Source organism: Diceros bicornis, chromosome 3, assembly GCF_020826845.1.
Source record: "Diceros bicornis minor isolate mBicDic1 chromosome 3, mDicBic1.mat.cur, whole genome shotgun sequence".
Taxonomy (NCBI): Eukaryota; Metazoa; Chordata; class Mammalia; order Perissodactyla; family Rhinocerotidae; genus Diceros; species Diceros bicornis.
In genome coordinates this window covers 44,239,923-44,266,856 of record NC_080742.1, presented here as the reverse complement: position 1 = coordinate 44,266,856, position 26,934 = coordinate 44,239,923, and the positions used below count along the sequence as shown (strand labels likewise).

Below are 26,934 nucleotides of genomic sequence, written 5' to 3'. Positions count from 1 at the left end.
GGAAACGAACTCCTCATTATTCTTTCATCCCCTTTAGCCACAAGAATAATCGAGTAATTGAAAGGCTGAAATTCAAGGAGTCTCTCTGAGAATATTTATCCCCCCACATCCCTACCTTTCTTTTCTCTTTTATAATGGGATCTTGGCCAAGAGAAGTGTTCTTGTATATAAAAAGAGTTACACAAAAGAGAAAGTCCAAAGACAGTCTTCCATTAGGATTTGTTTATTTATGTCACTGAAGTCCTGCTTATTCCTGAACTAATTTGCAAATACAAAAATATTTTTAAATAAAGCACAGATTAGAAAACTGAAATAACGAAATAAACTTTATCCTGCATTTAAAAAGGTTTAAAGAGCTGATATAAGCAAAATTCCAGAAATGATTACTATTTGATGTGTGTTTATATTTTATTTTCCAAAACTCTTGAACACCTTTTATTCCCTCCTTGTCACCAATTAACAGCTGCAGTGATAGAAACTATAATTCACAGGCCAAAGAAGATCAGTCTAAAGTTTCCATGGCTATAGAACATAGATTGTTTTCCACAAATGCAATCAAGTTTTCATAAGAATACGGTTTTCTTGGCACAAGAATTTCTCATTGAGCTATTGTTGGTTTCAAAAATTAACTATTAGTAAACATCAATGACACTTCTATATTTGTATCTTATCTATATGCTAAATCCTATTAAATCCCAGAAGTATTATCAATGAATGTTTGAGTGCACCCAAGAAAAAAAGATGAAGAAATATGTGCTTCAATTTTCCCTGTGTGTGTTAAACCCAAAATAAAGACTTTTTTAAAAGAAGTAAACCAAATATAGAATTACCTAAAGACTGTCACAAATAATATTCATAACATGTACATGTTTCACTTGAAATTTTTCTAACAAGTATTTCATATTAAAGAAAACTATAGAACTCACTTGTGAAATAAAAAAGATGACACAGACAATAATCCTGAGTGAGAAGTTTACAAGTTAAAAAAATCAAATGTTCTCAAGTTATTTTATAGACATAATAGAACAGCAATTATAATTAAAATAAGATTTTCATTAGAACTAGAAAATATAAACAGATGAAAATATACTATTCTCCTCTGTGCTATCACAGTTCTGCATTCACCTCTCTTTTATGGTTGTTATCACATTATAGCACAAACACCTTTTTACATGTCTGTTTTCCTGGCAAGACCTTGATACCAGAGGTGGGGATTGGGTAATTTTAATTCCTATATCCATACTTTTTCTTGCACATAGTAGAAGCTCAATGATCTCTGAAAAGAAGAGCTAAACATACTAGATTTTAAAACTTATCATAAAGCAATAATAATATAAATAATGTGGTTTTGATATCTAATTTGAAATAGATCAATGACTAAGAATAGACAGTCCAGAAATATCCAATTACATGTAAGAATGTAATAATATGATAAAAATGGAAATTCAAAACAATGGGGGAAGCTATTTAATAAATGATATTGAAATGACTGATTAGTAATTTGAGGGGAAAATGGGCACAATTTATACCATACAATGTAATTATAATACTAATATCTCCTCTTTCTCTCTCTCTCTATATGTGTACATATACATATATATATATCTATGTATATAACATATATATGTAATTTAGCTCATAAAAATTAGCATAAAATAGAATTGAGCATTTTTGAAAGAATGATAGCTTTCTAAAGCTTGAGTCAATAAAAGAAACAAAAAGATGTAAATTTTGTGTAAGAGTTTAATCTTTAATACTAAAAAAAGTATGGGCCGGCCCCATGGCTTAGCAGTTAAGTGCACACACTCCGCTACTGGCGGCCCGGGTTCGGATCCCGGGCTCGCACCAACGCACTGCTTCTCCGGCCATGCTGAGGCCACGTCCCACATACAGCAACTAGAAGGATGTGCAACTATGACGTACAACTATCTACTGGGGCTTTGGGGAGAAGAAGGGAAAAAAAAAAGGAGGAGGATTGGCAATAGATGTTAGCTCAGAGCCGGTCTTCCTCAGCAAAAAGAGGAGGCTTAGCATGGATGATAGCTCAGGGCTGATCTTTCTCACCAAAAAAAAAAAAAGAATTAAAAAAAAAATACTAAGAAAAGTAATAGTCTTGGTAAAAGGAAAACAACATATTGCAGAAATATGTTTATTAACTATGAGATAAAAGGTTGTTTTCTATGTTACAAAAAGAGGAAAAACCATTTGACAGAAAAACATAAAATCCAGAAGAAAAGTAAGTCAATAACATGCACAAGGGAAATCACATTATTAAGTACACATAAAGAAAAAAAGAACATTCAAGCATTTTATTTATCAAAGCGATGCAAATCAAAGCAACATGGAAGTAATATTTGACATTTAACTAATAAATACAAAAATTCTAAGAAACAATATCTAACACTGTCCAGGTTCTTGGAAAAGTAAAACTGATAAACCCACACATTATTGTTGACAATTTACATTAGAAAGCAATTTGACAAAGCACTTCAAAAGCCATTTTTAAAAAATCATATCCCTTGACCCATAAAAATATTCAAAATCTTTAACCTAATAATATCAGGCCAGAAAGTTTAAACTGAGTAAATAACTCAAGGAAAAAAAAAAGAAAGAAAGGCACATTCAAGTAGATTTTTGCAGTGATGTAATTTATAAATTTATAATAGCAAAACATTATAAACCTAAATCTTTAACATCAGAGGAGTAATTAAATGAACTACCAATTATCGAACAACTGCTCTTGAAAATGGCTCATTAATGAGTATAATACATGTAAAGGGCAATATAAATTGAAATTGAATATGATCTGACACTGAAAGGAAACAGACAAATTGCACAAGTTGGTATGTTGAGGTACATTTCCTTTCTGATTGTAATATTGTTAATTCTATAATTAAAAATTGAGAGAAAAAGCTGATATTAAACTTTTAGTAGATGTTCAAAATTAGGGGCACACAGAAGGATCATATATGAGGCCAAAGATAAAAACAAAATTAATTCCTTTGAAAAAAATGACAATTTCTGGGACAGTTTTTGGCATTTCTGGCATTTAAATCGAGAAAAGGCTAAGAATAATGAGAAAATAGCACAGTAAATAAATGAAAGACAAAATAAAAATGCCTAGGAAAAGTATGTTCTCCATGGAGATCAAGAACTAAAGCTGGTTTTAAGGTAAAAAAACAGCAAGTTAATTCGTCCATTCAAAGAAGCTGGAAAATAGAAAAAGGGATATTATTAAAAAAACCTTCCCTGTGACTAATTTTCTTTCACTTTTTCCCTTCAATCATCCCTCTTCATTCCTGTGCACCAACAATAGTACACTGGTGTCTATCAAAAGCAAGTAAGTTACAATCAGCTTTTGCTTGTCTACATTCACGATTTGGACATGAACTTTAATATTAGCTTAAAAAAGAACATTGATACAGAGGTTTGGAGAAAGGGAAGGCTATCTCTTATATCTGTATAGCATTATCTGTAAAATATAGTGCTCCTTCGACTTTTAGTTCCATTAAATGTAACCAAACTGAGAAAATTTGTTATGCCACAATCACGGGTGTTCACACAACTCTAACCCAGATCAGCCACCGTGTTGAGATACATCTGGTGTGCCAGAAACAAACTAGGAAGTGGTGTGTGGGAGGAAAGAAAATTAAAAGTTGTCAAACATATTTCTTTAGGCATTCAACATAATCTGTTATTCTAATTATTTTCCTGTTGTTTATGTAGCCAAGTTTATTATTATACTAACTAAAGTAAAACTTTTAGGTTCCCCCAAAACTTTTCCTTCACTATTCCTCACATGATGAAACTGGCATACACACATAACACGCCCTCCACACAAACACGTATATATTATATTGTGACATTTTCTACGTGGGCTATTATGCCCCTGGGTATTAGATTATCCCACATTCCTCCAAAATATCCAATATCTTATGCTTACTGAGACCTGTCACTAACTGGAGGACTACTTCCTCAATATTTCCCTTCTAATCTGAGCAACTGTGAATACAGGGCAATTTTAGTGCCAAAACCAATGCCAATGTGAAAGAAAATATATACAGTTTGACAGCGGGAAATAAACTGCCTGAAATCGTCAAATAATTTCACATAGACAACCTAAGAGCCCAGGTTATTTATTACTATTAAATTATACAAAATTAAGTCTCACAGTCTTTTGACACACAGTTCATTTTTAAAAATACAAGCCAGGAACACCTTAGAAAAGATCTTTCTAGTCCAATTTTCCTAAATAATAGTGTACTGAAAAAAACACTTGAAAATACAGATAAACCTTGATCTATTAACTCAATTAGGAATGTGAAGCCTGATTTAACAGCCAACATTTATAAAGCACATAGGATGTTACAGACACTATTCTAAAGTGCTTTACATGCATTAATTCACTAATTCACAAGAACTTTTGAGCTAGACACCATTAATTAATATGCCCATTGTGCAGATGAGCAAACCCAAATAGAGAGATTACAAAAGCCAGTTTTTGGAACTGAGTTTCAACCCAGGTCCATAGGTCTCCACCATTCCTCTCTACTGCTGCCGGGCCCTCCACTGGGTACCGTGCGTACCTCTGTGCTATTTTCTGTGTCATCTCTCGGTTTCCACAGTAACAGATACTTGACATGCCCATTAAGCAAAAACATTACGTGATTCAAGAGACATCAGTTAAACCACTTCTTCAGAAACAATTCATCTTAAAAATGATGATTGTGATTCCAAGAATGATATTGGAATATCTTAAATCATAACATCTTAAAACATAAAATCTAAAATCAATTCATCTGCAATTTAGTATCTTTTTATCTAAATAGCGTTAAACCCTCTAAAGGGAAGCAAAAGCCTAGTAAGCATAAGAATAACAGGGAGGGAGAAGGCATAAGTATCTAGAACATTCGAATTGTAATTACTTTTAATTTAACAATGAATTAAGTACAAGTGTCTGCACACAGGTACAACATGTTCCACAAGGCAGGAATCCTAAAGAAAAAATCCCTTAATAGAAAGGAAACTGTTAAATGTTCTCCGGGCTGTCATAGGTAACTATCTTAAAGACTGTTAATGTAGAAGGTAAAGAAACAAGATAATCATTTAAAAATATCTGGGAAAAAATGAAGTAGTGAAACCTAGTAGAAACCTACCTACATAAAACTAAAAATTCCAAGAGAGTTCTGTGACCTGAAATTTTACTTAATTCAGGCCCAGAGAGAAACAAAACAAGATCATCTGAATCTTCCTATAGATAGTTGGGAGTATATTTATTAAAATATAATAATGGTGGGTGCTGGCAGAGCTTAAACAAAGATGGCAAATAGAGAGGTAAAAGTCTTCCCCAGCTTTCTCTTCTCAAAAATGTCAGAAGAAGCTTGGTGATGAGAGAGTGGAAAAGTTCTTCATTTCCATTACTGTGAAATATTCTGAGCACACGTTCAAGGTGCTAACTCTCAATGTTTTGTTATTAGTGCTGTGGAGTCAATGATTCTGACTTCTAGTGACCCTGTGTACAGCAGAGCAGAACCCTGCCCAGTCTATTTGCACCACCTTCTCACCTTCCAGCACTATATCAGACAATGCTCCGCTGCTATTCATAGGGTTTTCATGGCCAATTTTTTCAGACAGGGATGGCCAGTTCCTTCTTCCTGGTCTATCTTAGTCTGGAAGGTCTGCTGAAACCTGACCACCATGGGTGACCCTGCTGGCATTTGAAATACCAGTGGCATAGCTTCCAGCATCACAGCAACACACAGCCTCCACAGTTTGACAACTTACGGGTGGTGTGATTCCCTGACCAGGAAATGAAGCAGGGCGCAGCAGTGAGAGCACCAAATCTTAACCACTAAACCCACCAGGGTAACTCTCACTACCAGCTGCTTACTTTCCATTTATTTCCTTCAATTGTAAATAATCAGTTGCCTAGGCTGACCACTACCCTTGCTTTTTCAATTCTTTCAGGAGAATAGTGGGAAAATCACTCCTCTTGCAGTAGAAAAAAATACAAATGACATTAGTATCAGAATGCTGGTGGGAAACAGGAATGGTAAAGCAAAGAAAAAGAAGAAAAGACAGACACTCACCAGTAGGTGAGCTACTTGAAAGGAACTGCTTCCTACGGGTGGGGAAGGGCTGCTTTGATTGGCCCAAGTCCTGGAAAGGGCTCTGGTGGGAGGCCCTTGGCTCCTGGGGTCTCTCAGAGGCACTGGTCTGACAGTTCTTCCTGAGGATAGCCCTGCCTGGGGGTTGGACAGAGACCTGCAGTCCACACTTCTCCGTCTATAAGTGGGCGGCTAAGTTCAATACAGAGCTGGGAGAGGCATAGGCAGCCAGCTTCAGCCTTGGGTCCATTATGTGCTCTAAAAGCCAACATTATTTGTAAAAAGGCAGTTATTTTGATCCCTTTCTCTTTCCAATATTTCTTGCTTTGTGGATCGAAACATGAAGAGAATGGAGTAGTACATAACACTCTGGAATCCCAACCAAATGTAAAACAAAGTTTTGGGCTGGTTTTCCAAATTAATACGAAGTATGGGGAGTTAAATTTAAAAAACATTAAGGAAAACTACCTAAAGGTACACAATCTGAGCCAAGGAATGAATGTGGATCTTTAAGCCTTTTTCCCGGGGGCTTCTATAGACTAGCTATGTTGCAAGGTGGTCGGTCGTAAGTTCCAGCCTAACAGTGGCATAGCTTCCTGTGACAATGACGGAACTGGGCCCATCTACCTTTATGTGTAAAATGAGAGAGCTGGACCAAACCATCTCTAGGGGACCTACAGGCACTAACATTCTATGATGTTATAACTCAAATTAACTAGCTTTGGCAGCACCTTTAAAGTGAAAAATGAAAACACACATCAGTCCCACATCACAAGGCAGAAGTCAGCCCAGAGCCAGAGCAATCTCTCTTTAAGAAAGAAGAAAAAGCTGTTGATTTGCAGTAGCTTTAAAAACTGCTGAGGAGGGAAAAAATTATAATAAGGAATTAAAATATGGCACTGACCTCTGTGAAAAGATCAGATACAAGAAGAACAAGCGCTGGGCTAAAGGAAAAGTAGTCTTTCCTCATATTATGTTTAAAGTAGACAGGTCTTTGGAAATATTATTAAAAATATTGAATTCTCAATTGCCCAATGGTGTTAGTCCACTACCAAAACCCAATAAAATCCCAAATTAGCTTGCAGATGAATGATGGCTTTTAGGGTTTATCCGGAATCCAATGTGATCCTATAGATAGGATGGGCCAAACTCCTCAGAAAATGCCAAGAAACATTTGAGCCAGGCCAAAAAGTGCTGAAACATTCCACTGACATGGAACCCACAAGTCAACATGAAGCTTTCACTGGAAGATACAGCCTTTGAGTGTAGTTTTCCAGAGATCCAGCCAAAACTCAGAGATTATTGAAAAAAGTTTTCAAACCCAAAATGGTTCCAAATAGAGGTTTGTATGAGAAGGGAATTCTGCATGGAAATTTATCATTTACAACCAATGCATTCAATCACTGATCACATTACATCAGAGGATTTTAATTCTTCCTGGAAATTCTTTACAAATTACAAGTGCCCACAGCCTGAGCAGAACTAGAACTTTTGTGTATTTTTAAACAACTCAGTTGTTTCAATGAGATAAGTACATTATTTCCACCAGACAGATAATTGTTTTCTTGTTCAATTGCATTACATTTGTGTATCCAGGTATAAAATGTTACAAATGGAAAATTACTGAGAAGCAAAGCAGTCATTAGTGTGACTTATAAATGGAGCAAAAATGTTACAAAAGTTTTATTAATTCTTTTTTTATGTTCCTGAATATGTAGATTTTTATTATTTTAAATTTCTTATAAATCTGATTGCACAGAAAATAGTAAAAGCAGATCCGCATGCCTATACACAATACAAACAGAACTAAGATGTTAGCTGACCAATGTGAATGCTTAAGTGACCTGGATATAAATATACACAAAAACAAAATGAACTCAGGGATAAATTACTCGCCTTCACAAGGAATCTAGATATTTGGGATCTGTGGGAAGTAAAAATAAATAATTTTAAAGTATCACTACTGGAAATAAAACATATTTCTAGATTTTACTTTGTCCATAGAAGAACTGTATCAGAAAAGTATATATATCTGATTACTGTTGTGACAGTGTCTATTTCTTCAGAGAATTCTTAACTGTTAATTGTCCTCAATTAAGGAGCCTCAAAACAAGTAAAAGAGACATTTAATGGCACAAAAACCAAAATCAGCACTTTGTTAGTTTAAGGCAGATTCTTTCCAGATAGAAGTTGCACATTGTAGATGGTCACTGAGCAAGAATGGGCACAGAGAGGGCTCTTGCATACCAGCAATTAAGAAGGCAAGTGATTAGAATGATGAACAACATCTAACACAGTGCATATCCCGGGGATGTAATAAGTTCCATTTAATAAAGAAAATGTTGGGGTTTTTTTTTTGTGAGGAAGATCATCCCTGAGCTAACATCCGTGACAATCCTCCTCTTTTTGCTGAGGAAGACTGGCTCTGAGCTAACATCTATTGCCAATCCTCCTCCTTTTTTTTTTTTCCCCAAAGCCCCAGTAGATAGTTGTATGTCATAGTTGCACATCCTTCTAGTTGCTGTATGTGGGACGTGGCCTCAGCATGGCCAGACAAGCGGTGCATCGGTGCGCACCTGGGATCCGAACCTGGGCCGCCAGTAGCGGAGCGAGCGCACCCAACCACTAAGCCATGGGGCCGGCCCCAGAAAATGTTGGTTTTAATGCTGGTGTTTTAACGCCTTTGGAATAAAGTTTATGGAGTCTATTTCCCAATTGTTTAGTAGTTTCTGTGTCAAATATATTATATCAACATACACACTGTACATTTTTAAAAAAGAGAGTCATTTTTTCAGAAACTATTTTTAGAAATTCACCATATTTCAAATTGTACAGTCAGAAAAAAATTGTTTTTTTTGTCAGGAAGATCAGCCCTAAGTTAACATCTGATGCCAAGCCTCCTCTTTTTTTGCTGAGGAAGATTGGCCCTGAGCTACCATCCATGCCTATCTTCCTCCACGTTACATGGGACGCCGCTACAGCACGGCTTGACAAGCGGCGCCTCAGCACACGCCTGGGATCGGAACCTGAAAACCTGGGGCCGCCAAAGCAGAGCACTCGCACTTAACCAGTTGCACCACTGGGCCAGCCCCCAATTCCTTTCTTTCTTAAAATTATATAAGTTGATTCTATGAGAAGATTTTAAGAGTTAGACAGCTTTGTAATAGAATAAAAATTCCATAAGAACTGAAATTTCTTTATAGTGTTGGAATTCGAGTTAAAATGCTGCTTGTATGTTTTTTGTTTTCTGGGGTTTTCTTTTTTTTATAGCTATATTAATTTAAAGCTATATAAAGTAGGCTTAGCCCCCCGAAAAGAATTTTTTTTTAATTACATCTTTAATATTTAGGAAGAAATTTTTTTGGCCCAAAGCTGCTTTTAGATAAGGTTATACAAAATCTTTGATTTATTTAATATATTATAATATTTTGATTGATATTAAATTAATAAAAACCTCAAAAAAAGAGGTAAGGAAGAAGATTTGCCATAAAATTTGATTTATTTTCTGAATTTATCCAAGGCCACTTTTGCAGCTTAGAACAATTTTTGACATGTAGATATTTTTCCCCAGTATTTTTCAGCTGTAAGGAATCCTAGAAATTCTTAAACCAACTTTCACTTTTTGGAAAAGGAAATCAAAGGCCTAGGAATTAAAATGTGAAATCTAATTCTATACATCTACTTAAATGCCAAGTCAAGATTAGAGCAAAGGAATCCTAATTCCTGTTTCAGTTTTCATCAAAGTGAAAAATAAAGGTAAAAGCAATGTCTAGAGATCTCGAGTGTCTGAAGCACAACACTGAAAGCTGAGTAAACAGGAGTGGTAAATCATTGCCCTCACAGAGCTTACCTTCTAGTGCAGGAGACAGACAAACCAATGTCAAGGGTGAACTCTATCACCAACTAGTTTTTTGTATACAGGCTCATCTTTCTCCTCCAGCCCCATAATTCCCACCTGGAGAGCCTCAATCACATACTTACCCTCTGCTCCTCTCTCTCACTCTCCTGTGGACTTTGTTCCATCAAATGACTTCTGTTCACCTGCTTGCCGATGATTCCAAGATGCCACACCCAGCCTAACCCACACAAGCTACCTACCTACCTCACCACAGCTGCTTAAAATAATTTCACTTGAATTTCCAATGTCACTTCAGTGTCAAGAAAACCCAAACCAAACATATTCTTCCTCAAAATTGACTGCCTATTTCAACTTCCCCATTTCTATTACTGCTGTTATTATTCTCCAGAATTCTCAGTCCCAAATTTTAAGTCATCTTTAATTCCTTCCTCACCTGTGGCTCCCATATCTAGTCAGTCTCCATATCCTATGAGTATTAGTCAGGGTTCTCCAGAGAAACAGAGATTTATTATAAGGAATTGGCTCATGTGATATGTGGGCTGCCAAGTCCAAAATCTGCAGAGCTGATGTCCCAGTTCGAGTCTAAAGGCCAGTAGGCTGCTGTAGAACGAGGAAGAACCAATGTTCCAGTTTGAAGGCTATCAGGCAGAATTCTCTCTTATTCAGCAGAGGTCAGCCTTTTGTTCTACTCAGGCCTTCAACTAACTGGATGAGGCCCACCTGCATTATGGAGGTTCAACTTGCTTTACTCAGTCTACAGATTTAAATGTTAATCACATCCAAAAATCCCTTACAGAAAAACCAAGAATAATTTTTGACCAAATATCTCGGCACCCAGTGACCCCGTCAAATCAACACAAAAAATTAATCATCACACTATGGTTTTACTTTTCAAAAATTTCACACTCTTTTCCCCATTCTCATTTTCATTACCATTGTGTCAGTTCAGGTCCTTATGATCTCCTACTGAGTTTTCAGCAAAAGGATGTAAACCAGTCCCCTTCCAAGCTTGTAGTTCAGGCATCAGACTAAATATGCTGAAGATACCTTTATTTTCAGCAATGTTGTTCTATCATATCATTCCTGGTCTATTCCTTAACTCACAATGGCATCTTACTCTAAATAGATCCAATTCTTTTTCTTATAATATATTGCTGTACATGATCCAGCTCTACTTGTCCTGCTGATCTTTTTCTTCCATCACTCTCCTCATTCAGCGCTTACATTGTAACTGGCCAATAGCTTAAATATCTTCTTTGCTCATCAACACCCAGTCTCTCCTCAACATACTCCCCTTCTCTGGAAAGCACTGTGCACTCTTCTTGGCCTAACCCAATCCCATCCACCTGCCAAGGTTTGTCTCCAGCTTCAACTCCTGTTTGAAGTTTTCCTAATTCTCCAAACCATATAAATCTTTTAATTTTCTAACCCTCATGTGTTTAGAGGTAAAGCTAAACAAAACCACTGTTACTCTAAACTACTTTGTCTTGTTCTCTAATTTATTTCTACTGCACATCCCTTTTTCCCTGGTCCCCAATCTTGCCCTATCGTCTCCAAATACACAGCTTCTATTTATCTTGGGCTGAAAATCTTTGAATCTGTGATGTGCCAAGCACTGTGCAAGGCAATGGATATACTTCTCTCAAGAACCTTACAGTCTGACAAGAGAGACAGATAACTATTCAAATAACTATGGAACAATGTACCGCATGCTATAACAAAGGTAGACACAAAGCTCTAAGGGAATACAAGGAATATAACAGAGGGAGAAACTAAATTGTCCTAGTAGAATGATGTGACAGGGGACACATTTAATAGGAGGAAGAGGGGAAAAGGCATGTCAAGTACTGAGAATAACCAGTGCAAAGGAATAGAGACAATGAAGAATATATGTGTGTGTGTGTGTGCGTATATATATATATATATATGTTTAAGGTATTTTTAAGGTAGGATGTTTAAGTTATGATGAGACATTTACCACAATGGCAAACATACTGGGTATAAAGGATCAGAATCCAGGCATAAAACAGCTGAAAAACAAGAGATTAAATTCAGCAAAAGAATCACTGAGTAATAGGTACAGAGCCTCAGAAGCAAAAATGTCTCTAATACGCAAAATGCTAAGTCCACAACTGGAGTGGAGCAGAGGAAAAGCAGGCATGGCTGGAGCACAGAGCCAAGCCACTTTTAACCAAGGGAGCTGAAAGTCCTTAAAGGACAGGTGAAATTTTGTTTGTCCCTTATCTATGATCCTAAAGAACAGTTTTCATAACTCATCTGGCAACAAATCTAAGCTCATCTGGCAACAAAAACTGCCCTAAACAGACATGAGACTATTTATTGTCCTCATCTCATTTAGTATTAATATCTATAAATTTCACTGCAGAAATATTAATTTTTTTATTATGAGGAGCTGTCCCAGATTCTATTAAAGGTGACATGACATGTAACACAGGGTAAATGCTCCACACAACCTTCTTAAAATCTGATAGATTCTCAATTCCAAACACACCTGGCTCCTAGGGTTTTGCATAAGATTCTATGGACCTTAGATTTTGAGGTGGCCGAGAATTAGTCAGACACACAAAGGGGTCTATTGTCCAAAAAAGGTTTCGAAGTTCATGGAAGATCCACTTGGAATTGTTTTGTGAAGTGGAGGACAAGTTTTCAGTGCCACACACATCCTATTATTGACCACCTTCATGATCAGTAGCAAAGTTTATTTTATAAGGTTAGTTAAAAACAAAAAATAAACCACCAATCATGAACTCTTAAATCAATCTTTTTCCTCCCCTTATAAAGCCAAAAATACCAGAAAAAAAAAATGGTAAAACAACATTCTCTTTTCCTCCTATAACCTTAATAGATAGTTTCCTGGAATTGTCTACTCAAATAGAAAATTAATTTCCATGCACAGCTGGAAATACCATATTGGCAAGCGAGGAAAACATCAAACGCCAGTAGATTAAATAAAAAGTGGAGGAACTATAAAGACTCAACAAAATAGAACTTGTTTGGTAAGATGGTCATACGAGAACAGTTTTTCACCTGTTTATTTAATATATAAATGCATATTTTCAAGTGAAGCAGCAATAATCAAAGAAGCTTTGAATCCAGAGAAACAATTAAGGGATTACATCATTCAAGAAGTTTTTCTAGTGTTGTATGAAAGGAGATAAGGTTAGCACTCCCCTTGCCAAGGATGAAAGAGGTCCTCAGGCCTACACAACATGTATATGGTTAAGACACTGCCACCTACTTCGTGGCATCTAACCGTGGTTCTCTTTCTTTTCACTTTGGGATGATGGAAAAGTTCTGAAGATGGATAATGGTGGTGGTTACACAATAATGTGAATGTACTTAACGCCACTAACATGTACACTCAAAAAGGGTAAAATGGTAAATTTTATGTTATATATATTTTAAAATAATAAAAAAAAATTCAATAATATGCAAAAAGCTCCTATAAATTAATAACAGAATAGCACAGTCTAAAAGAAATATGGGCACAGGGCACAAAGAGAAATTCAAAACAAGGGAAGAAAATCCAACAAATATGTGGAAAAAAATGTTCAAAACCACTAACAATCAAGAATGCAAGTAAAAATGACTACAAATTATCATGTTTAATCTTTCAAAACAGCAAAGATTAAAAAGATTTAGAATTCTTTAAAAAAGCAGCAGCTTTTCTAGACCACCGACAAGATCAGGCTCTATTTCTACATCGCCCTCCACTGGCTTGGACCTAATGGGTATCCTTTGTCCTGACAGCTATCAAGAAAAAGCAGGCTCATGGTGCCATCTGGGGACTACTTCCTGATGCCGTAACTGCCTCGGGCAATGACTTGTGTGGCCAATATTCAACTAATAACCAAACTAAACAGAATAATACCCTTTGCACAACCACATTAAAACAAAAGAAGGAGAGACAGAAAACAGAACACCACCTTCAGAAACTGCCACATAGAAAGGCAAACAAGAACAGTAACAATGTGGGAAGGACAAAACCCCACATGGCATCCAGACAGTCGGCCCCTTGGTCCTGCTGCCTTGATCCTCAGGTTATCAGAGAAAAATGAAAAACCTTCATCAGCTCTTAGTGCAGAACTGACATTGTGTAAATAGCAAAAGGGATAAAGTCAATAAAACTCAATGTGCTATGAAAGCAAGATAGAGAAAAACATTCTACATGCACTTTATCAGTGCAGGACTTCCTAACGAGTGAAAGGTAGAGTTCAAGATATCAGGAAATTTCTAGATAAAGCACAACAGAGTTCCAAAGTGGCATATTGTGTTATAAAACATGGAGCTACATCTCTATTATCTATTTACTTTGGTAAATCCACCAGGATATCCCACAAGCAAAATGAGGGATCAATTTAATTATCTGAATATTCATTCCCCACATAGGAGGAAGTAAGTGGCTGACAAAATACCTGCTACAAAGCAGGAGCTCAATAAATATTTGTGGAACTGAACTGAAGCAAGTGGTAGAAGCTAATCAAGATTATCTGTACCTATTGATGAAATCTATTAGATTATTATTCCAACTTTCCACCTGACTTAACCTATGGAAAATAACTGGCCTTATCTGTAGAGAGAGCTGTAAAGGTTCTGTTCTTTTCCGCTTGGAATCACAAGTGCCAACCACCCCCCAGCATGGTGCTCAGAGGCTCAGTGAAGATTCATCTCTCCAGAATCAGCACACCTGACCCACTTCCTGGTGACAAAAATATAGGAATTTTAAAGTAGGGGATAAAAATGTAGAAGATGGATAGGTGACCAAAATAAAATCCTAACAGAAGAGAGACCTGATGATAGATAAGCTACCTCAAGGAGACCCACTCAAATAAACGGGGAGTCAGCCTCTTTTAGTTTCTTCATTTGAAAAATGGGAGTAGGACTCAATCAGTGGCTTTCAAGCTTCTTCAACTGCTACTCACACTGGAAAAATATATTTCATATTAAATGTAGTATAAACATGCTTATCTATATGAAACTCAAACATCAGTTTCACAAATTAACACTTAATCTTACAATGCGTGTGCACTCTGGTATGTCGTAGTGAATTTTATTCTATTTCATTGTTTAATTGCAACTACTAAATTGATTTTGTGTCCCACTAACAGTTCATGACATGAAGTTTGGAAAACATTGGACTAGATGATTTCTTTCCTGTTCATTAAAAGCAAAAGCATGATTTTACTCAGAAGCAATCTAAAAATATCCACCACTCCCAAATACTAGTTCCTCAATGACATTTCCAAAGCTAATTCCTGAGTAAAACGATATAACCCCTACAATATCTTGCCTTCCCTTCTCCCTCACAGTAAATACCCATGATCCTTTCCACTCAACAGGCTTTAAAGATGATTTTCCGAGGGTGTTCAACAACTGCCAAACCTGATAGCAGAAGTGAGCACAGGGATTCTGCAATAAAAAGTCAAACATCTACCAAAGGAAATCCCTTTCACTCATAACGAAGTACATCTGAATCTTTGCGGACCATCAGGCAATAGCTAAGCAAAAGTCAAAATGACACTCACGCAGCAGCAGCAAACCACATAAATCTTGATTTGAATTAAATGAAAGACACTTGAAAGTAGCTGCATTCTCCCTTTCAAACTATAGAATTTCTTCCTCGAAATAAAAATATTCTAACTTTCTAGAATAGCATCTATTGTCATTTTTCTAGGTTTTCTTAATAGGCTGTCTTCCGCCGCAACACCTCCCCATACACACACACCTCATCCCACCTCATTTCCACCATCTTTATTAACGCCCCAAACTTGTGGTTGTGCAGGAATCTCTGGTAAAAAATGAGCTGGCTTTGCGTCAAACAATACTTCGCAATCACAGTTGGGATTTTTTCAGTACACAGCTGGAGAAAGGCCTTGTTTACTTCTTCCCATTATAGCCTAAAAACCACCTAAAACATTGCCTCCTCAGAGGCATTAGAATCTTGACATGGAATTCTAACAGTATCATTTGTGCTTGTCAACGATTTCAAAATGCTTTACTCTAAACCTTCTCTTCGTTTCTAAGTCTATAAGGTAAAGAAGAAATAAATTCCACATCTATTTGATGGCATTTGGATATTTTAATCATTACAGTTTATAAAATAAAACGTAAAGCTTCCAAGTTTTAAAATTAAAAAGCACTTCAATTCATAAATATGAAATATAATGTCAAAAAATTAGGTCCATTGTAATCCAGTAATCAGAGCATTCTGTGTATTTTCCAAACTTGGCAAGACACATTTTTATTTTTAATTTTTGAACTACAAGTTTGGGAGGAAAAACAAACACTATTAACTTCCTCTTCAGTCACTAGCTGTCTGTGCCATGTGTTTTTATCACTTCCTGCCACAAGGAGATACATTTGAAACAAAGAATGATATTCAAGAGCTCTCTGGGTGAGTCTAAAATCCATCTTTCAGGAATTGAGAAACAGTGTAAACATACTTAAATAATGGTACAGAGTGATAAAACTACTCAGAAAACCTTCACTTTTTTAAATTACTTGATATCATCTAATGTTCACAACAGGTCTGCCAAGATTATTTCATGAATAAGCTGAGTTGGTCAAGTTAAATAACGTTTCTTCACTCACAGTTAATACATGGCAGGTCTAGAATTTAAATCCATTCTGTTTCATACCCAATCTCAAGGGGGAAACTGTATCACACTATTTTCCCTATGAGCCTTTTGATCAAATTTTAAGTTTCTATTTTAGTCAGTCTATTTGTCTAAACCATCAGGGGTTTTTGTGTATGACTGGTGGGGAGAGTGTTCAATGGAGGCTGTAGATGATGATAAGAACTTGAGGACCAATTCTACAGCCTAAGTTGTGTTCTACAGTTATTTATTGAGTCCTACATACTAGGTAGTACACTAAATATTGAGGATCCTAAACAAAGATGCAAATTATAGCTCTTACCCTAAGGAGTCAGTAAAAAATTTAGAAAGGGAACTGTCTTAGCCAGCTCGTGCTGCTAATACCACAGGTTGGGTGATTTAAACAACAAAAAATTTATTTCTCACAGTTCCAGAAGCTGGGAAGTCTAAGATCAAGGTGCTGGAAGGTTCAGTGTCTAGTGAGGACCCTCTTCCTGGTTTGCAGATGTCCACCTTCTTGCTGTGTGCTCACATGGCATTTCTTGGGAACACGCTCACAGAGAGAGAGAGATCTCTCTCTCTCTTCCTCTTCTTATAAGGGCACTAATCCCATCATGAGGGTCCTACTCTAATTAAACCTAATTGTCTCCCAAAGGCTCCACCACCAAATATCATCAAACTGGGGGTGAGAGCTTCAACATAGGAGTTTCAGGACGGCATAAATATTCAGCCAATAACAGGAACTCAACAGGTAAAACAAATAATCACAATTAGTTTGTTACATGTAATTGCAAAAATATTATCACTTAATTACCTGTGGCAAATATTTATTGATAGTGAAAGGGAAGTAAATTTTTGACAGTGAATGAAATCCATGAGATAGACAATATTCTCCACATTTTACCAATGAGGAAACTGAGGCTCAGAGATGATAATCTGTCTAAGATCAAAAAGTGAAGTGAGAGGAACTGGATTTAAACATGAATCTGCCTAGCTGCAAAGCCCAGCCTCTTTCCACTAGAACAGGAGAGCTGTAACCAAGGGCAACAACAGCCTCCTTCATTGCCTCTTCTAGGGTGTGCATAGCATGGCTCTCCCTACCAAGAAAAAGAGTGGCCCCAAGAGCCAGGTACAAACACATATAGCATATACAACTCCTCTGTGTGAGAGATGACTAAGGCCTGAATGCTGGTACAATAAAAGCAGGTCAGAGAACTAATTAAAAGCACATATCCTAGACTAACCTGTCCCCACTGGAAAAGAGAACATTCCACCCAGTAAGATAGTTGAGTCATTGATTTCATGGTCAAACACAGTATGACTACAATTCTCAAAAAATATTTCATAAGCTGAGTAAAAGGAGAATAAAGATGCATACATATTTGAAATATTAAATCAATATTAAAAAAAGTATTTTAATGTTGAAGGCATCAACCTAGGATGGTGACACAGATCTCATTTATCTTTCTTCAGCTCTGAGAAAGTCAGTGTTACTCAGTGAATATCAAGGCCGTAGGAAAATTTTGCGGGTATACACCTCTTCTGGCACCTTGTATAGTAGGTACTTAATAAATATGCTGTGGATGAATAGATGGGTATAGGAAAGAATGAATTAATATTCACATTAATTGGTAACATTCAGAATGTTTAATAAAATATCCCATTTTACTTAGGGGTTTTAAAATGATTTCCTCACCTTCCAATGAAAAATCTATCCTTATTTACTTCTAAGTCTAATTTGTACAATAGACAAAGAGTCTAGATGTTTTGCTTTCAGAAACAAAACGATTACACGCTACTATTTTACTTGCAATTTTTTAAATTTTGGGCTCATAAAAATACTATATTTAAAAGGGATTTGGAGAAAATAGAAATTATTGAGAATAAAACAATCTGTATATATGTAATGTGATAATATAAGAGATTTTAAAAAATAGGTAATTTTTCTTATTAGTTGTGCAAATTGGGAAGGATAAAAGAAAAAGAAAAGTAATGATCTTTATTTCAATGTACTATATAACAACCACTTCAGTGATAATGTGGAAAGTTTTAGAGAACAATGCCTCTACTCTATCTTACTTTCTTGTCATCATTTTTCTCTTATTTCATAATTTTATTGTTAATGTATTTCATCTTGCAATAGTGGGGATCTTTTTATAAGTCAGTTTATATCATTTTGGGGAAAGACAAGTCACATATGCATATGTGTGCACGTGTTAACACATATATACATATGCCTATAGCATTTATGAACATATTTAATTATATATAATTATATATTTATATGTCTCTCTCGCTCTCGATGTATGTGTATATATATAATTTAGAAATAAGACAGTTCATGTGTTAGCTAAACATTTATTTACAAGTTAAACTTCTTTATGTATTTCATATTTGCTCATATAAAACTATCTCATCCTCATACAAATGTGAGAAAATCACCTCTTTCAAGAATTCACTTTAATTAAAATGTCTTTGGGGTTTTTGGCACTTGGTTTGCACCTCAGCGATGCATGTGAAAGGGTGGCCAGGAGAATTTAGGTATCACTAAGCGTCATAATGTCAGGCAGTACTGGCTGATTTCCTCAACACACAGTGGTAGCAAGAGTCCTAGGGTGGTCACAGCTGGGCACCTGTGCTCTGAGTCTATCAGGGGACCATCAGGCTTACCACGTCCCTCAAGATCCTGTAAATCCCTGAGGATCCTGGCTGGGTAGGTTCAAGTGGGGCCTGGGAACCTGTATATTAATAAGCCCCAGGCTTATCAGACAAGTCTGAAAAACCCTAGGAAGCAGAGCATTGAGAGAAAAGGCTGGAAATGTGGTTCACTCTATACCCTGGACACTAGGAATATCTCATGCCAATCAATTTATTGGCAATTTTGTAGACCATGGCAAACCATGGAAGATTTCTCAGAAAGGAAATAATTAGATTTGCATTTTAGTAGGAGTCACTAGGCAGCCTTGTATAATTAGGCTGAATGGAGGAAAGACTAAAATTAGAAAATCTAGTTGGAAGCCTACTACAATGGTTGTAGCAAGAAGTAATGAGTGCTAAAGGTTGGCAACAAAAATGAAACAGAGTCAATCAAGATTCAAGCCAACTTGATGCAGAGGGGAACAGAGTAAGAGTTTCAAAAATGGCACCATTGTTTTAAGCACAGGTGGCTAAGAAGATATCTGTGATGTTCACAGAAAGAAAGAAGGTCAAAAGGATTTAGACTAGGTGTAGTATGAGTAAATGAATTCATAAACCAGTGGTCAAAAGAAAGACCATTTGATGGGAAAAGAAATTAGGGTTTTAATCCCAGTTCTCCCATTTCCTTGCTAGGAGGTGCTGGACACGTCTCTTAAGCTCTCTGAAGCTCAGTACACTCATTTATAAATAATGCTAGTAAGATCTATTTTGCAGGACTGCTGTGAAGATTAAATAGGATTGTGTAACACTTGATCGATAGTAGGTGCTTAATAGACAATTTCATTTTTGTCTGCTTTTATTTTCACTGACTTTTACTTTCAATGACTTAAAACCAGTCCAGACACACAGTAGGCACTCAATATACACTTGTCAAATGAATGAATTACTACTGCTATTACAACTCTATTGAAGACAGAGAAAAGATCATGGGATTTGCCCATTAGACAGTAATTGGTACACTTAGAGATTGCTTAAATGCCTAAGGGTTTTGAACACTTGGGTGAAGTAAAAGTCAGTCCAAGTGTTTTGGTGAGGACATTCTAAATCAAGAAGTACTGTAGAGTAAAAGTTTTTTTGAGTTATATTGGGGTTTTTATTCTGCATGTTAAAAAAATAAAGGCTTCCAGCTAGAAAACAAAAAATCCGCTTTATTAACAGTTTTAAAAACATCTTATGCTTTATTTAGAGTTTTTACAGTACATATCTCATTTGATCTTCAGCCCCTTGAGAAATTTGGTTATACTATGGTCATTTCTACTTTAAAGATGAGAAAACTGAGATACAGGAAAATGAGTGACTTTTAGTGCATGGACCACAAAAGAGGTCTTTTGCTGAGCTTCCCACTACCCACACTCATCAAAACCATTCATGTTATTCCACATGAGCTCTCTTCTACCTACGCTTCCTCCCATCCTAAGCTTTCCCTCCTACATTTTGGAAGACTGGGGCAGAGTCTTATGGGCTACGGGACGTTTTAAGAGTACTGCTTCTTCCTCAAACCAGCACCAGAGAGCACCCACCCTCCCAGTAGTCCAGGGCCAACAGTGGATGTTAAAGCCCGCAGTTCATCTGCTCCTTGTTAGCTTCCACAGAAAAATCTCCTGTTCTCTCGGGAAATATCAGCACTGTCTTTTTGGAAAGCTAACCTGTAAAGAAGGTACAAGCTTTAATTTCTGATCTTAACCAATTTGTCAAACAGAAAAATTCGTCTTCCTATGGGGTTATTGTTACCCAGTACCGCTGCCCATGGTGCTGGAGTCCTTGAATTCACATCCTAGCCCTATCCCTAACTGGATGCACAACCTTAGACATGTTATTTATGTCTTTGAGACTGGTTTCTCATCTTTAAAATGCAAATTTTAGAAAAATAGAACTTATTCCATAGGGTTTTCACTATGATTAAATGAGATACTATATATAAAGCTCTTGGCACACTTAGGACTTGAAATATAATGAACACTCAATACATGGTCATTGCTCTTCAGCAATGTGTGCTATCCCAGTCTTACAGAGAAAGCAACCCAGGCTCAGAACAATCAAGATACTTTGTACAAAGTGACCAAACATCACTTTGTAACGGTAACCATGCTTTCCTTATGGAGGAAAAAGTGCCCAAGATAATCAGTGAATTTTTCATTGACTGCAAGTGTCACATTCTGAATTATTCATTTGTAAATTAATGTGCATTTTCAGTTCATAAATTGGAATAATGGGGGGGACTAGACTCATAGTGGAGATTCAGTAATCTTAAACATAAGAAAATAAATGAGTTCAGAAACACACAGAAAAAGGTCTTTTTAAAACACACAAATATGTACTCTCATGTATCCTTGTAACAATTAATATCTAAATGAGATTAATTTGTCTCCTTTCAAAATAGGAGAACTGAGTTTAGTTTTCACAACTAATTACACAATATTTCCTTTTTTAGAAAGTATATGTCATCTCCTAAAGGATGAGAATTTTATATTTATTTAATTTCTCCTTCTATTTTCTACTTCCCTGATGTTTCTTTTAATAGCAGTTTTCAACATTGGTTGCATATTATAATCACTTTGGAAGTTTAATGAATACCCATGCCTAGGCCTCACAAGTCCAAGTCAGAATCATTGAGGTTGGGGGTCCCAGTTCAGGTTTTGTTTTGTTTTTTTTAAGCTCTACAGATGATTTTTAATACATAGCCCAAATTGAGAATCATTGGCTTACTCAATGTCTTTCAAACAAGAACGATGGACTTTTTTGCCTTGTTGATTGCTGTCTGTAAATAAAAAGTTGTTTTACTTCAAACCATAAAATTGCTTACTCTGAAAGCAAATCTTGGATTTCCCTTGATTCTAATCAAACACTTTTGTGAGATCCCATTCCATTAATTTTCCTAATAAAGTTAGGTGGGATGAGTTATGCAAGAAGACCACATTATACCCCCCACTCAATTACAGTACTAGAAAAACAGGACAGGAGGGACATAGATTAGAGCTCTGCGGTATTTTTTTTAAGAATTTAGGTATGATACTAATTTTGTAATAGTTGAAATTATAAATCAAGGAGAAAAATGTGATTCCAAGAAAACCAGCACAAGAAATACAGCATTATAACATAAAATATTTGACACAACCATATAGCTATTTTGAAATCCTTTTTATTCAAATACCCAAAACCCTTCAAATGAATATGCTGGATTCAGACTGCAGAACAATGGAGCTTAAAAGAACAAGACAAGCATGGGAAACTTGATCTGGTTATACTGACAGGTAACAAAAAAGTATACAACTTATATTTCAAAGGCAATAATTTTATTTTTCTAGGTTATTTAATAGTGCCCTTTTATGCATACTCTGAGAATGGTGGAATGAAATGAAGTTTCAGGCTCTCAAGAGAAGTGAGAAGAGAAAGACACTCAATAGCCAAGACACTTTACCACTTATGTGTTATTGTCCTTCCAATATCTTAATTTACAAACTGTTTAAAATGACAAAAACATTGAACTAATCCGCCAATCTTCTTATACTAGCCTAACCTCTCCACCGAGTAGCACTCTTCTATTGGGGAAAACATGAAGGTAGAAAAATGGAATCTAACAAAAGCCCCAAGGATTTGAAACTGAATCATGTTCACAAATACAGGCAACAGAAGAGTGTTTAGATTTGTCTCCTTCAAGCCACTGAAGTTATTAAGTAGAATCTTAAGCATAGGTAGAAAAATTCAGGATTAAAAGATTGGTTTAGTTGCTTATTTAAATATTCAATTACTTTTTTATAAATGTTTATCATGTATTAAGTGACTGGCAACCTTAAAGAGGCATAAGATACCATCCCTAAAAGTTTCAGTGAGGTCTGGTCCTTGGCCCTCTACTCTTTTCTCTTTCTTCCATCTTTTAATTGATAAGGTGATGCCTGCTAATTTGAAGCTACCCATGTTTTCAACTTGACCTCTTTTCAGATGATTCTTAAACTCCTACCTTTGGGTCCAACTTCTCTTCATCAACTTTACTCTCAAGCTAGCCTCTTGATAACTAGCACAACAATGGTTAACAATACAAACTCTGGAAGGAGGGTACCTAGATCTGAGTCCTAGATGTTCGCTCAGTTTACTGTGAGACCTTGATAGAGCAAGATTCTTAACTTCTCAAAGTCTCAATGTCCCTATCTGTAAAATGGGTATAAGGATAGTACCCACCTCAAGAGTTACAAAAAGAGTTCTGTGAGATAAAGAAAATGCAATAGTAAAGCCCCTGGCTTGTGGGAAGAACACAGCAAATGTTGGCTATCTTATCTATCAATATCCCTCACTCCTACTAATTCTAGCATCATTCTTGAACTTCAAAATTACCTTTGTTACTTCCTGCTGTGCTTTTCTGTTTTCTAGTCAGTCACCATATCCTGACTATTCTTCTTTTGAAATATTTTAAATAAAACTTTCCTCTCCATTTCTATTTCTCTCACTAAAGCCTGCTCCTAATATTTACAGGACCTAGAGCAAGAGTTCAAACAAACAGAGGCTCAGCTATCATGTCTCTAAATTTTTTAAAAGTATAAATCAACCTATCAGCTGTTAAATAAAATATGTTCTACCCTCCTACCTTGAAAAAATATACCTTCAAGATGACCTAGAAGACCAGATTTAAATTTAGATTTCTCAGAAGCCTCTGGGTTCCAGGCCAGAAAATCTGAACAAAAGAACTGGTGCCTAGATCTGGGCCCCTGGCCCTGCCTCCAGCCATGACTCACCTCCTTCCCCACCTCCATACCTCCGCACACATTATCTTCCCACCACCCTCCTCTAATCCCTTTTGAAATCTTACCCATCCTTCAAGAACATTCCAAATACTTCCTTCTCCAAATTTCCCTTGAGCCCAGTATGATCTCATCCTCCCCTTGGTATCCAAATTATTTTTTTTCTATATATCTTAATGGAACTTACAGCATTTTATCTTGCATTTTTATTAGTACTTGTGCATTTGTTTTCCTAGTTACAGGTTGCTTCTATTCGATCAGAGATTCTCTGTGCTCAATGCTAGGCAGCACGTAAGAACCTTCTGATGAGCTTAAAAAGAAAAAAGACCTCTGGGCTCCACCCAGAACCAAGCACAATGTGGGGTAGGGGAGTAGGCATGGATATTTTCTAAAGCTCTGCTGTTGATGTTGACGTGCAGCCAGGTTGGTAAGACTTGTATAAGGTTATAAATTCCCTGGGGGACAAGGTCTACGCTTTATTTGGTACCCAACACATTCTTTTAAATTGAATTTAAGCTGATACACGCTTTCCCCCCGGCAAAACACTTTCTGGTCTACAGGCTGCACATAACCCCTACAGTTACTGAGATAATTTACAAGCACTGAGGCATGACGGTGGCTTATGCTCTAGAGTTATACAAAAGGAGACACACAAAGAATTAATCTTATAGCCTGGATCAAGTTGTCTCTCTTACCTTTATCCTTGCATTTATTCTGTATGGTACATCTTATCAACAACATAATGAACTTATTAAAGGCATGGTCAGCGTGTTAGTCTTAATACCTAGCACAGTGTCTGGCATATAGTGGGCATGAAATAAAAGTTTGGTGAATGGGTGAATGAATGAGCAAAGGTGTGAATAGAAAGTACAAGCCAGCAGGATTTCAGAAATTATTTCAGGCGTTTGGCAGGCTGAACAACGACCTCCCAAAAGATATCCGCATCCTTATCCCTGGAATCTGTGAATGTTACCTCATATGGCAAAAAAGGACTTTGAAGATATGATTAAAGATCTTAAAATGGAGACATTAGCCTGGATTATCCAGGTGGGCCCTAAGTGCAATCGTAAGTATCCTTATAACAGGGAGGCAAAGGGAGATTTGACACACACAGAAGAAGAGAAGGCAATGTGACCACGGAAGCAGAGATTGGAGTGATGCAGCACAAACTAAGGAATGCTGGCAGCCTCCAGAAGCTGAAAGAGGCAAGGAACAGATTCTCCCCAGAGCCTCTGGAGGGAGCACTGTCCTGCTGACCTTGATTTCAGCCCAGTGAAACTGATTTTGGATTTCTGGCTTCCAGAACTGTAAGAGAATAAATTTCTGTTATTTTAAGCCCTGAAGTTTGTGGTAATTTGCTACAGCAGCCACAGGAAACTAATACACAACAGAAAACTGATATCTAGAGAGGTAAAGTAACTTTTCCAAAGCCCCAAGTTTGTCAGGGCAGAGCTAGGTTTCTAATGGAGATTTCCTGACTCCTTCTGGTACTCTTACTCTTTTCATATCACTATGCTGCCTACTACAGATTATAGAGCCCACAGAGTTCTGCAACTCTTTGATCCAAATATGGGTACCAAATATAACCTCTTTTATGGCCATGGGATGGAAAACATACAAATGATAAATCCCTCATATTCACCAATGTTATCTGATTTGACAAAAAAAAATCACTTGACAAAAATGACAAAACAATGTTGCTAGAATAAGGTCCAGAAAGTTACTCAGGGTCAATATTTTCATTAAACCGTAAGCAATCAATGTATAACAGCAAACGTTCATAGGGCAAGGGAGGGAGGGGTGCTCACAAGAAATGCTGTCATGGCAAACAGTATAAAAACACACCAAAAAGCGGAAGCAAGGCAAGAAAGTCATTCACTATTGGGAGTGGGATAAAGTAGAGAGCAGGCATATAATAAAAAAGAGGGATGGAATAATTCCATTTGTTCAAAAGTGATCAAACTTAAGACAGACACAAAACTGGAAATTGTGATAGAACCTGGAAATGACGGTCTTTCTCACTTGTGTAGAAAGACCTGTAGACATCAAAGTTTACAGTAACATTCACAAAAGGATAGTTACAGGTTGCAGCTGCGAAAAAATACAGTATGTATTAATTCTAAAAAATATTGTATGTAATAATTCTAAATAAACCTAGATCCTCTACTATCTTTTTTTTACAATTATATCTTTTATGTACTGATATAACAAATTCATGACATATTTTCCAAATAAGGAAACTAGGACAAAGGGAGATTTAGTGAATAACAGATGATAGGTAACACTTGTTTCCAGAGCTTATGTTTAAATCCTTGGGCTTTTACTAATAACTCCAAATATGCATTTGTAAAACTTCTCATTAATAGATAGATAAGGTAACAAAGTATTCAAAGCAAGAGATAACAGGTTTATTTAGACCTGATGAGTATCAACACTTTTTTTCATAGGTATAGGGGGTAGAGAATGATAAGGAATAAAAGGGAAGCAGAAGCAAAAAGAAGATCAAACCTCGTGACCTTGCATTAGTTAAGAACATATAACCACAACAGGATGTACACATTTCCTTAATGATCCTACAGTTATAACAAGCAAAATAAACAATCCAACCTTAACATGTCCCTACTCCCTAAGGACCTCAGGTTTACCTTGTAGTTTAAGGAGTAGTCACTCATTTAGACCGGGGCAAATCCCTATGGATTCAGGGAGTTTGAGATCAACTAATGGGTTATGGCGTTATTGTCAGTGGATGTTACCCCACAGGAGCCTGGACCATTGCATCATTCAGAGTAAAGACATACTTGTTATGTGTGTGACAAACAAAACCCTACCCAAAGAGGTTCCCCAGAGAGCTGTGAGTGAAAGACATGCAGTGCTTGCCTGTTCCACATCTGTTCTTTCCATGGTCTTTAGAAAAATGAACC

The 26,934-nt window shown here is 36.5% G+C and overlaps 1 protein-coding gene and 1 non-coding gene across 6 annotated transcripts in view; one reads left to right on the top strand and one right to left on the bottom strand.

Moving 5' to 3' along the window:
- The window catches only part of HDAC9 (histone deacetylase 9), an 809,523-nt gene that overhangs the window by 764,116 nt on the left and 18,473 nt on the right, over positions 1 to 26,934 (bottom strand). The window lies entirely within an intron of this gene.
- On the top strand, positions 13,125 to 13,251 carry LOC131400775 (U6atac minor spliceosomal RNA). The gene has a single exon (XR_009217450.1). It is a non-coding gene; the product is annotated as a U6atac minor spliceosomal RNA (small nuclear RNA).